The sequence below is a fragment of the Trichosurus vulpecula genome, chromosome 7 (genome assembly GCF_011100635.1).
Source record: "Trichosurus vulpecula isolate mTriVul1 chromosome 7, mTriVul1.pri, whole genome shotgun sequence".
NCBI lineage: Eukaryota > Metazoa > Chordata > Mammalia > Diprotodontia > Phalangeridae > Trichosurus > Trichosurus vulpecula.
The window spans coordinates 255,952,601-255,966,903 of record NC_050579.1 but is presented as its reverse complement, the minus strand read 5'-3'; positions in this window follow the sequence as shown (position 1 = coordinate 255,966,903).

Here is a 14,303-nt window from a genome sequence, read left to right as displayed (position 1 = left end):
TTAATAATAGATGCCTAAATTCATTTACTATATCAGAAGGGCATATTTACTTTTCTTGTTAATGTTTTCCCTGTTGATTTACCTGCTTGTGTTCAAGATCTTTGAGTTTTCTTCTTCCTGAGATCTTTGGTAATTTAAGTCATTTTCACCCTGATTTTCCCTTATTGATCACTTTCTGACTCTATCCCTCTGATGGTAATTTCTTAGGGGATTGAATCTCAAAGCCTCTCAGCCTCCTCTCATAGCTCACTAGCCTATTTCTCTGTCACAACTAACTTTTGGGGGGACATAGCTGGTCCCAGGTGAATGATAAGCTCTTTCCCTCAGTTTTAATGAAGTGCCACATGATCCGCCCCCCCCCCCCCAACACTGTTTGCCCCAGTATCCTGTCCCATTCCCTCTATTCTTCAGTTCTCTGGCCCAGCACCAGCAGCTCTTTGCTGTTGGTACAGGATTGTCATCTCCAGGACTAGTAGTTCAAAATTTTGTGAGGCTACTGCTATATGGTGGTCTATAGCCCCTGCTGGCTGGCTGTCATAGCCTCAGTAGACTTCAGCAACCTGGAGCAGCCTCCATAACACTGGAGAGAGGGAGAAGAAACCCAGGTGTAGGGTTGGGATCCTCCGTGGGTCAGCTAGTGCTGTGTCAATGCCATTAGTTTGAGGTGTGGGGGAGGGATTCTGAGTGAGTTTTGACATTAATTTGTGCACTTTTTAAAAATTTCATTATGGACCACCTGGGATCAATTTGCTTTTGTTACGGAAACAGCTGAAATTTCCTTACCTTTTGTGCATGATTTCTGTTTTGGACATGTTTATGAGATTGAGAGGATCAGAGATGTCTAGTTCTCCATCTGGTTTATCACATGACCCAGAAAAAAAAGCCAAAGCAATCTTTGTATAAATAAAGGAGGCATTTTAAAAAGTGGGAAATAATTAAATTGCTCGTGGTTGGACCAAACTAATGTAACAAAGATGGCAATGATACCAAAATTAATTTAGAGATTCAACATCATATTAATTAAACTTCCAATAGATTATTTTATTATGGAGGGCTAGCTCTGAGATAGTCTGTGGTGAGAAAGGTAAATGACAGTTTTTCCTTTAAGCCTGAGCCTGTTCTAGCTACACTTGAGAACATACAGAACAGCATGTGAAAATTCAACTATATCTTGGTAGGCCTCCTAGGCCTGTGCAAGGCAGGGCCATTTGAGGCCAGGTCTTTGCAAGACAAGACCGTACAAGATAAGAGGTCTGGAACCACCCTCGCAGCTGTTATCTGTATGGGAAAGAATAGGAATGTTTCAAGTATGGGTATCTGCATGAGAATGATTAGGAATGTTGCAATATAGTGAGCATGGTATATCTAAGCTACTGGGCTACGTGAGACACGTGGCAGGATGTCCCAGTAAAGTATCAAAGCAATGTATGAGGTTATGGCTCAGAAATAGTATAAAAGTCTGTTGCTTGCCTGAATAAAGTTGAGTTCTGATTCAGACTCTGCCTGACTCCTGTCATTGCATTTTTCCACAGAGCGCATGAAGCTGACAGTAGGCTTCATTTTATAAAATTATAACAAAAGATCCAGAATCCTAAGAGGAGCCAAGACGGTGGAGTAGCAAGAAGCAGAGTAGCTGAACTCCTATGCATAAAACTCCTCTGAACAGATATGGAAGATGCGCCAGACCAAATCCTGATGGGGAAATCCAGAAAACATCATTAATACTTGTTCTGACTCAATCGGCATAGAGAGACAGATAGGGAGGTCTGCTGACGCTGAGGACTCATTCCAGAACTCAGGGAGGGACTGTACACTAGAACTAGAGGGAATATAACTCCCAGAAATATGCCAGTGCTCTATCAAACTCATACCAGAATGGTGGAAGATATGCCAACTGACAGCTTTATCAACTACCCAGTTCTGGGTCACCAGAGATCCTAGGGGAACTGAAAAGGGAGCCAGAACATGGGGGTGGTATTCTCAGGGAGGAAGGAAGTTCAGAAGCAAGGAGCTGTAGTTTGGCTGAGACTTCAGAGTGACATAGCAGTTCTATCATCCAGCCCAAGGAATAACCAGGGCAGGAACCCCAGACCAAAGGTGAGCCTGTAGTTTCTTCTCTCTGAACCAGCAGAACCTCCAAGCTAACTATAGGGGCTAAGCCCAGCAGTATTCTTATTGTTGCTCTGACTGAAACCCAAGTCAAGAACTTGCAGAGCTCAGAGCAAGGCAGTAATTAAAGCACTTAGGGACTATTGAAAGTTTGCGTTACCTAAACCTGCTCCTGAGATCCTGGAATAACACAATACTCAATACCACAAGAAATAAGCAGCAAGATCAGCCCTGACCTTTTCCCCAAGAAGGGTGGCAATGCCCAGTTTCAACATCAAAACTGAAGTCATAAAGTAGGCTGGAAGAATGGGCACCCAAAAAAAATGCATCCTTCCATAATGAGCTATTACAGTGATAAGAAAACTCAAGGCAGGAATGCAAAAAAGAATGACTCCAATACGTCTACAAGTGTCAGAGATAAAAACAGGTTGGGATCAGACTCAGCTAGAATTCTTGAAAAAGCTGAACCAATAATTTTTAAAAAGTTTTAAAGTATTTTTTCATAGATTTGTTTATTTATTTTTAGTTTTTAACGTTCACTTCCATAAGTTTTAAATTTTTTCCACCTCCCTCTCCCAAGACAGCATGCAATCTGATATAGGCTCTACATATACATTCTTATTAAATATGTTTTCACATTAGTCATGTTGTATAGAAGAATCAGAATGAATGGGAGGAACCATGAGAAAGAAAAAACAAAATGAAACAAAACAAAAAAAAGAAAGCAAATAGTATGCTTCAATCTGCATTCAGACTCTATATTTCTTTCTCTGGATGTGGATGGCATTTTCTATCATGAGTCTTTTTGGGTTATTTTAGGTCCTTGCATTTCTGAGAAGAGCTAAGTCTATCAAAGTCAGTCACTGCACAATGTCGCTGTTACTGTGTACAATGTTCTCCTGGTTCTGCTCACTTCACTCAGCATCAGTTCATATAAGTCTTTCCAGGTTTTTCTGAAGTCTGCTTGCTCATCATTTCTTATAGCACAATAGTATTTCATTACATTCATATACCATAACTTGTTCAGTCATTCCCCATTTGATGGGCATCCCCTCAGTTTCCAGTTCTTGGCCACCACAAAAAAAGCTGCTATAAATATTTTTGTTCATGTGGGTAAAAATATTTTTCTTAGTGAAATTTTACTTGATGGAAAATTGGAAAAGAAATGAGAAGTACGGAATAAAGAATTAGAAAGGGAATTAATAGCTTGGCATAAGAGGTACAAATCTTGATCAAACAGCAAATTACCCGAAATTTTAAATGGACCCAATAGAAGCCAATGGCACCATGAAATAACAAGAAATACTGAACAAAGTCAAAAGTCTGAAAGAAAAAATAGAAGAAAATATGTTATCTCAGAGCAAAAACAACTGACATGGAAAACAGTTCAAGGAGAAAAAAATCACAAATTATTGTGCTACCTGAATGTCATTGTCAAAAAAGATTTCAAGAAATCTTAAAAGAAAACTGCCCAGATTTCTTAGAACCAGAGGGAAAAGTGGAAATTGGAAGAATCCACCATTCACCTGTCCTGAGAGAAACATCAAAATGAAAACTTTCAGGAACGTCATAACCAAAATCCAGGGCTTCCAAGTCAAAGAAAAAATATTGCAAGCAATCAGAATAGATTCAGGTTCCAAGTTAGCAGTTAGGATCACCTGTGATTTAGCAGCCACTACTATAAAGAAGAGAAATTGGAATGTGATATTCTAGAAGGCAAAGGATATGAGTTTATAGTCAACAATAACTTACCCAGCAAAAATGAGTGTAGTCCTATGGGGGGGGGGGGATGGATCTTTAATGAAATCAAGAAATTCTAAGCATTTCTATTTAAAAAAATACCAATGCTACACAGCAACTTTGAAGTTCAAACATGATCATGAAGAGATATATAAAAAGGTAAACAATGAACAATGGTAATTGACTAAACAAGGATAAACTGTTTACATTTGAAGATGTGTCCCCTATGAGGTCCATCATTATAAGTGTTCATAGAAAGGTTCCAAACAGACAAGGCCTGAGTATGGTTCTGTTATGTCTTGATTTATTAAAAGACAACTTGAAAGAGAGGGGAAGAAAAATACATTGAGGGTGAGAGAAAGGGAAAAGAAGGTTAGGGAAAATTATCTCACGTAATTAGGGTATAAAAGTAGATATCTGTACAAATAAGGAGAAAAGGATGAGGGGAACAGCTGATATTTCAATCTTATTTTCATCCAAACTGGTTAAAGGAAGAAAAAACATACTCACACAGTTGAGTTCAAAAATATATTTCACTCAGCAGGAAAATAGAAAAGGATGGGGAAAGAGGAAATTAAGGGGAAGATAGATTAAAGGAGGATTAATCCTAAGCAAAACGAACTGTTTCCAAATATGTTTATGGTGCTTTTTGAGGTGCCAAAGAATGGGAATCTGAGAGGGGATGCCCATAAATTGGGCAATGGATGAAAAATAAACCCACATAAATCATCTGCATTTCTATATATTACTAACAAAACCCAACAGCAAGAAATAGAAAAAGAAATTCCATTTAAAGTTACTGTAGACATTATAAAATACTTGGGAGTCTACCTGCCAAAACAAACCCAGGGCCTATGTGAACACAATTACAACATACTTTTCACACAAATAAAGTCAGATATAAATAATTGGAAAAACATCAGCTGCTCGGGGGAAGGCTGAGCGAATATAATAAAAATGACAATTCTACCTAAATTAATTTACCGATTCAGTGCCATATCAAGGAAACTACCAAAAATTATTTTATAGAGCTAGAAAAAATAACATCAAAATTCATCTGGAAGTACAAAAGGGCCAGAATATCAAGGGAAACAGTGAAAAGAAATGCTAGGGAATGTGGCCTAGCTGTACCAGATCTCAAATTGTATTATAAAGCAGCTATCATCAAAACCACTTGGTACTGGCTAAGAAATAGAGGGGTAAATAAGTGGAATAGGTTAGGTACACTAGACACAGTAGTCAATGATTGTAGCAATCTATTGTTTGATAAACCTGAAAGACCCCAGCTTCTGGGATGAGAACTCACTGTTTGACAAAAACTGCTGGGAAAACTGGAAAATAGTATGGCAGAAACTGGGAATAGACCAACGTCTGACACTGTCTGCCAGAATAAAGTCCAAATGGGTACCTGATATAAGTATAAAGGCTGATACTATAAACAAATTAGGGGAGCAAGGAATAGTTTATCTGTCAGATTTATGGGGAATGGAGGAATTTATGACCAAACCAGAGGTAGAGAACGTTATGAAATGCAAAATGGATAATTTTGATTACATTAAATTGGAAAGGTTTTGTACAAAGTCAATGCAACCAAGATTAGGAGGGAAGCAGAAAACTGGGAAAGAATTTTTACAACTAGTGTCTCTGATAAAGGTCTCATTTCTAAAATATACAGAGAACCAAGTCAAATTTACAAGAATACAAGTCATTTCCCAATTGATAAATGGTCAAAGGATACGAACAGGCAGTTTTCAGAGTAAGAAATTAAAGCTACCTATAGTCATATGAAAAGAATTCTCTAAAGCACTATTGATTAGAGAAATGCAAATGAAAACGACTCTGAGGTGCCACATCACACTTATCAGATTGGATAACATGACAAAACAGAAAAAATGATAAATGTTGGAGAAGATGTGGGAAGTTGGAACACTAATTCATTGTTGATGGAGCTGTGAGATGATTCAACCATTCTGGAGAGCAATTTGGAACTATGCCCAGAGGACTATAAAAATGTGCATACCCTTTGACCCAGCAATATTGCTTTTAGGGTTGTATCCCTATATTGGTAATTAAGGAGGGCTTTTAGCATTTGTTCAACCAAGTGCCCTTGAGGAATTTGGCCTTTGTTTCCTTGATTAAATTCAGATGACCTCCTTGTCCCAAGGGAAAACCTAGTTTACATGGGTTTGAGTGACATGTTTGTGACATCAGAGGCTTTTAGACCATGTGAGTTTAAGTCACGTTTTTGTGATGCTTTTAGGTTGCGTGGGTGAGTTGCATGTGTGACTCACCTTTGACCCTGAACAAGATATATAAACCCAGAGGTTGGCGTTCTCCTTTGGGGCTCTCGCTCTTGGAGCTGTGTTGATATGGAGACTCTGGGTAGCTGTAGTTAAGAGCCCTCCAGCTTGTAAACCCTGATGCTGGAACTTTGTTAAACCCTGGTAACTATGCATTGAGATTTGAATCAGACAAGGTCTGCCTGTTGATGTTTGTAATTTGTTTGTAATTGCTCTGAAGTTCAGCGTGCTGGCTTTTTCCCCTGAACTAAGTGAATGATATTTGTATGTTGGATTGAAATAAGATTGTTAACCCCTTAGTAAATTGAAATAAGATTGTTAACCCCTTAGTAAATTAGATCAAAGAACCTGTGCTGGCAGCATTCTTGTTGTTGGGCTTCTGTTGGTCTTTCACCCCCACAATAGGTGCTAGCCAAATTGTTGCAACAATCCCAAAGAGATCATAAAAATGGGAAAAGGTCCCACATATACAAAAATATTTATAGTAGCTTTTTTTTGTGGTGGCCAAGAACTGGAAATTGGGAGACAACATCAGTTGGGGAATGGCTGAACAAGTTGTGGTATATGAATGTAATGGAATACTATTGTGCTATAAGAAATGGTGAGCAGGTGAACTTCGGGAAAACATGGAAAGAACTGATGCTGAGTGAAGTGAGCAGAACCAGGAGAACATTGTATGCAGTAACAGCCACATTGTGCAATGACTGATTTTGACAGACATATTCCTTCTCAGCAATTCAAGGACCTAAAACTTTTCCAAAGGACTCATGATAGAAAGTGCCATCTACATCCAGAGAAAGAACTATGGAATCAGAATGCAGAGTGAAGCAGACTCTTTTCTCTTTTGTTTTGTTTTGTTTTGTTTTGTTTCTCATGGTTCCTCCCATTCATTATAATTCTTCTTAGCAACACGACTAATGTGAAAATGTGTTTAATAGGAAATGTATGTTTAAAACTCATATTGGATTGCATGCCATCTTGAGGAGGGGGCAGGGAGGAAAGGGAAGAAAATTTAAAACTTGTGGAAATGAATGTTGAAAACTGAAAATAAATAAATTAAATACAAAAAATAAGTAATATCTATCTAAAACAAAGGGCAAGCATTAACCATAATGGGGATAAACTCAACACCTTCCAAATAAGATCAGGGATGAAGCAGTGATGTCCATTATTACTATATTATTCAGTACTGTATCATAAATCCTCAATATAGCAATAAGGCAAAAAATGATTGAAATAATAAAAATAGGGAACAAAGAAACAAAATCTGCCATTCTTTACAGATGATATGATGGTATACTTAGAGAAACATAGGGAATCATTTTATAAAACTAGTTGAAATAATGAACAACTTTAGCAATGTTGTAGGATACAAAATAAACCCACATAAATCACCAGCATTTTTATATATTACCAACAAAACCCAGCAGGAAGACACAGAAAGAGAAATTCCATTTAAAATAACTGCAGACAGTATTAAAGACTTAGGAGTCTATCTGCCAAGATACAAGGAACTACACGAACACAATTACAAAAGACTTCACATAAGTAAAAACATTAAAATATGTATAGAGTGAGCCAACATAAAAAAATGATAATTCTACCTAAGTTAATATACTTATTCAGCGTCATACCATTCAAACTACCAAAAAATCATTTTATAGAGCTAGAAAAAAATGATAAAATTCATCTGGAAGAAGACAAGGTCAAAAATATCAAGGGAATCTATGGAAAAAAATGTGAAGAAAGGAAACCTATTAGTACCAGATTTCAAACTATAAATCATGTACTGGCTAAAAAATAATGATATATCAGTTGAATACACAATACACAGTAATACATGACTATAGTAATCTGTGTTTGATAAACCCAAAGATCCAAACTTTGGGAGTAAGAACTCACCATTTAGCAAAAATTGCTAGGAAAACTAGACAACCGTTTGTCAGAAAGTAGGCATAAAACAATATATCTTTGACATAAGGTCAAAATGTATAAATGATTTAGACATGAAGGGTGATATCATAGGTAAATTAAGCAAACATGAAAAAATTAACCTCTCAGATATGGATATGTCTGGATATGACATGGATAAGGGAAGAGTTTATGAACAAACAAGAGATACTGAAGATCACAGGAAGTAAAATGGTTAATTTTGATTACATGAAATTAAAAAGATTTTGCACAAACAAAAAGGAGTCAAAATTGAAGGGAAAGCTAGAAACTGGGGGGAAATGTTTATAGCAAATTTCTCTGATAAAGGCCTGATAAAGTATACTTCCATCTGCTTCCATCTCCATTCAGATCCCATTGTTCTTTTTTTTTGAATATAGAAAGCATTTTCCATCATGAGTCTTTTGGGATTGTATTAGATCATTGCAATTGTTGGGAAGAGCTAAGTCTAACAAAGTTGGTCATTGTACAATGTTGTTGTTACTGTGTATGATGGATGTTCTCCTGGTTTTGCTTGCCTCACTCAGCATCAGTTCATGAAAATCTTTCCAGGTTTTTCTGAAATCTGCCTGCTCACTATTTCTTATGGAACAATAGTATTCCATTACATTCAAATACCACAACTTGTTCAGTCATTCCCCAACTGATGGGCATTCCCACAATTTCCAATTCTTGGCTGCCACAAGAAGAGCTGCTATAAATGTTTTTGCACATGTGGGTCCTTTCCTATGATCTCTTTGGAATACAGACCTAGTAGTGGTATTGCTGAATCAAAGGGTATGCACAGTTTAATAGCCTCCTTTGAGCATAGTTCCAAATTGCTCTCCAGAATGATTGAATCATCTCACAGCTCCACCAACAAAGCATTAGTGTTCCAATTTTCCTGCATCTTTTCCCACATTTATCATTTTCCTGTTTTGTCATGTTAGCCAATCTGATAGGTATGATGTGGTATCTCAGAGTTGTTTTAATTTGCATTTCTCTAATCAAAGTGATTCAGAGCATTTTTTCATATGTCTATAGATAGCTTTAATTTCTTCATCTGAAAACTGCTTTTTCATATCTTTGACCATATGTCAGTTGGGGAATGAATTGTATTCTTAGAAATTCAACTCAGTTCTCTATGTATTTTAGAAATGAGGCCTTTATCAGACACAATGGCCATAAAAATTGTTTTCCAGTTTTCTGCTTCCCTTCTAATCTTGGTTGCATAGGCTTTGTTTGTACAAAAGCCTTTTAATTTCATGTGATCAGATTATTCATTTTGCATTTCATAATGTTCTCTGTCTCTTGTTTGGTCATAAATTCTTCCCTTCTCCATAGATCTGACAGGAAAACTATTCCTTGCTCTCCTAATTTCCTTATGGTTTCACCCTTTATGTCTAAATCATGTACCCATTTTGATCTTAACTTGGGATACAGTGTAAGATGTTGGTCTATGCCTAATTTCTGCTATACTATTTTCCAGTTTTCCCAACAGGTTTTGTCAAATTATGAGTTTTTATCCCAGAAGCTGGAGTCTTTGGGTTTATCAAACAGTAGATTATTTTAGTCATTGACTACTGTGTCTTGTGTAACTAATGCCAGAGGTGGGGAACCTGTGACCTCAAGGCCACATGTGGCCCTCAAGGTCCATAAGGGCAGCTCTTTGACTGAATCCAACTTCACAGAAGTTTGTGGCCTCAAGGCCACAGGTTCCCCACTCCTGAACCCATTACACTGATCCACCACTCTATTTCTTAGCCAATACCAAGTAGTTTTGATGATTGCTGCTTAATAATACAGTTTTAGTCTGCTATGGCCAGGCCACCTTCCCTTGCATTTTTTTCTATTAATTCCCTTGATATTCTGGACTTTCTGTTCTTCCCAATGAATGGTATGGCACTGAATAAGTAGATTCATTCATGTACAATTGTCATTTTTATTATATTGGCTCAGCCTACCGATGAACGACTGATATTTTTCCAATTATTTAGATCTGACTTTATTTGTGTGAAGAGTTTTGTAATTGTGTTCATAAAGTTCGTGGGTTTGTCTTAGCAGGTAGACTCCCAAATATTTTATGTTATCTACAGTTACTTTAAATGAAATTTCTTTTTCTATCTCTTGCTGCTGGGCTTTGTTATTAATATATAGAAATGTCAATGATTTGTGTGGATTTATTTTATATACTGCAACTTTGCTGAAGTTGTTTATTATTTCAGGCAGTTTTTTAGTTGATTCTCTAGGATTGTCTAAGTTTGCCATAATATCATCTGAAAAGAGTGATATTTTTCTTTCTTCATTGCATATTCTAATTCCTTCAATCTCTATTTCTTCTCTTATAGCTAAAGCTAACATTTCTAGTGACATATTGAATAACAGCGGTGATAATGGACATCCTTGTTTCACCCCTTATCTTACTGGAAATGCTTCTAGCTTATCTCCATTACACGTAATGCTTGCTGATGGTTTTAGACAGATGCTACTTATCATTTTAAGGTAGACTCCAATTTATTCCTATGTTCTTTAGTGTTTTTAATAGGAATCAGTGCTGTATTTTGTCAAAAACTTTTTCTGCATCTATGGAGATAATCATATGTTTTCTTTTAATTTTGTTATTAATATGGTTAATTATGCTAATAGTTTTCCTAAGATCAAAATGGTCCTACATTCCAGGTAAAAATCCTGCCTGATCATAGTGTATTTTCCTCACAATAAGTTGCTGTAATCTCTTTGCTAATATTTTATTTCAAATTTTTGCATCTATACTCAATAGGGAAATTGTTCTATAATTTTCCTTCTCTATTTTGAATCTTCCCAGTTTAGGTATCAGTACCATATTTGTATCATAAAAAGAATTTGCTAGGACTCCTTCTTTGCCTATTTTTCCAAATAGTTTATATAGTATTGTTCTTTAACTGTTTAGTAGAATTCACTTGTAAATCCATCTGGCCCTGGAGATTTTTTTCTAGGTGAGTCCATTGATGGCTTGTTTGCCTTTGGAAGGGCACACAAGAGGGGAAGATATATATCTTAAAGTCAATGAATTTTTCACAAATGAAAGTTTACAGTGGAAAAATTGCATTGGAATTTGTATGCCAGTGTTGGGCAAGAATGTTGGATTTGTAGCAAAAGTTAAAGCTGGTAGCAATGAATATATCACTTTTACTCATTGCATAATCCATCAGGAGGCACTTGTAGAAACTATCAAAATAATTAACTTCATTAAAAGCCATGCCCTTAACAGTTATTTGTTTTCAAACCTTTTGTAAAGATGTGGATTCCAATGACAAAAGTGTAAGCTACTACATGCAGAGGTAAGGTGGCTCTCAAGAGGGCAAAGTTTAAACAGATTGAAATTGGAATTGAAAGATGAAGAGCAGAAATCCAATGTTGTTAATTTTTTTTGTAGTGAAAAACTGTGCTATTTTTCAGATATTTTCAAAAAATTCAATGATTTAAATATGTCACTTCAAGGAAAAAATGTAACATATGGAAGGATAGAGTGGCAAATGTTTTGTTGGAAATGTTTACAGCTACAGATGATTCTATAATTGAAACTAATCTTCTCAAAGATTTAATTGTTCACCTGAAGTATCTGGAGATACAGTTTCAGAAATACTTCCCTTCATATTTTGATTCTACAAAACTAAGTTGGGTTCACAAACTATATTCAATTGAAATTAAAAATGTCAGTCATCTTCCATTAAAAGTTCAAAAAGAATGTGCAGAATTATCAAGTGACATAGTTTTAAAACCTGAGTTTCCTTAAAAATCACTAAATTGATTTTGGCTTGAGATTAGGACAGAATTTCCAACAATTTCTAAAATGGCCCTAAACATACTTCTGCCATTTTGTACTATGTATTTATGTGAAGTGGTGTTCTTAGCACTGACATTTATAAAATCAAAATATCAGTCAACTCTGAAAAATGTTGAAAATGCTTTATGTCCTACTGTATCAAATATTCCAAGATTTAATTCTTTAGGTAAAAATAAACAAGAATATCTTCTCATTAATACGAAATTTGTTTTTATCTTTAATAAATAGTAAAATTACATGCATACCAAAGAATTGTTTTTAAATAAATTTCTTTATGATTTATTATCAGTAAATGTTTGATTTGTATACGTATTTTATATGTGTATACCCAAGGCTGCATAAAAATTTCTCAGGTGAAAAGAGGTAACGAGTAGAAAAAGTTTAAGAAGCCCTGGTCTAGACTGCTCAGTTTCTACTCTGTAATCATTCTAGATATTTAATGTCCTCAAGGTTGCTGCCTGGGAATGTCCATATTAGAGATGTTTCTTAGTCACATCCTGACTCTTGTGGCCATTGCTACATTTGCTGAACTCTGCGACAGACATTTGTCAGAAGAGGGAGCATACTCACACAGTCACCTAAGCATTCCCCTCTTGTAATAATGTTTATCTAAGATCAGGAAAGAACAGAGTCAGAGACATGAATACATGACTGGATGGGGAAAATTCATCCTGCTGTACCTCTCCCATTTAACATATCAAAGTACCCCTCCTCAGTCAAAGGAGAGTAAAGGAGAAAGTAGACAAAGTTTACTTAAAAAGCTAACTACAAAACACTCCACACAATGGATCCTCAGCCCACATTTTCTGAGTTTGTGTGAGTTTGTGAATTTTCACCATCACACAACACCAACTCCTGAGATATTCATAACCAGAAGTCAACTCCCCAAAATTTCATTTGTACTGAGACCAGGCAGGAATATCTGCACATGCTTAAAGGACTAATGTAAGGCCAGAATATCTGTTCGTGGTTTAAGGACTGGACTCATTGGCCATTACTTTCCATTATAGCTTTAAAAAATCTTTTTGTTCTACTTAATATTCCTCATCATTCACAGCTTTCAGTTGTGGCAAGCCAGTTTTCTTCTCTGGGCATGACTTCCCTTATTTGTAAAAATGAGGATCCTTTGAGGTATCTTCTAACTCTGAATCCTATGCTCCTAAGTCCCTGGATGATGCCACATAGAAGGACTCTAGTTATTCAGGTGTCAGCATATTAGCAATGAGAAAGGGTTGTGATTTTATTCCTTTCTGGCTGCACTTCTCTCTCGGTCTACTCAAGTCAATTAAAGCATCTTCCTCAATGATCCCAAATTCTTCTGCTCCCATCAGTGCCACCCCTGTGTAGCCAAAATACCCTTGAAATTCTAGCCTTACAGGAATGCCCATGCTATTTTTTACCATCAATTCCAGAGCCAGTGAGTGCTGCTACATGATTTCCATTTTTTATGTATTCTCAGATGGCTGTAGTCCTCGTGGGCTGGTCAGAACACCCTTGCATTTTAATTAGCTCTGGCACTCGAGGATAAAAGACTGTGCTTGTGCAAAAGCAAGATAACCTCAGCTGGACTGGATAACCATGACAACCCTCTGGGCAGTGCAAATATACCACATAATAATTTAATAAATAAACAAAGTTTAGCTTTCAAAAAACTCCATGCAAAGGATCCTTAGCATACATTTTCTGAGTTTTATGGGAATTCAGGGACATTTCGTTATTTGTTCCCTAGCTACCCATAATTATTTTTCAAAATAATTTATGCTTAATTTACTTTGTATCAAAGAATGCTTAGAAAGAGCTTTTGAATTTCAAATTCTTGGTTGGCCAATCCAGGGCCTCAGACTTCTCCAAGAAGTACACTTTCTTGAAGGGTATGCTCAGCCCTGGGGAAAGGCCGAAGGGATTTACCGGAGTCAAATTCATACACTGCTAAAGCTGAAATGAACTTTAAGGATTATCATCTCCAATCAACTCATTTCACAGGTGAGAAAATTGAGAACCCAGAAAATAGAAGTAACTAGACTAAGGCCAAATACGCAGTTACCTGACAAAGCTGAAATTAAAACATCGATCTTCTGACTATGTATTCTTTCCACCATACTACCAAGTAATCTATGGTTCCATGACTATCAGCTCTTAAACTCAATGGAATTGGAAAAAGGATTTTGCCAAAGTGGGTACTCCCTTCTTTCTATTTTGCTTGAATTTGAATTAACTTGCTTCTGCTTTCTTTTGTATGAGAAAGAAGAAGTTTATTTTTACACTTTGTTTCAATGCTTGACTGCTTTGCCCTTTAAAATAATTTCTGCTCTCTAAAACAAGCATTCACTTAAGAGGCTGTGTGTTTCTGGAAGACACAAGAAAACTTTTTTCCTTTTTCAAGAAATGTATCCACAGTA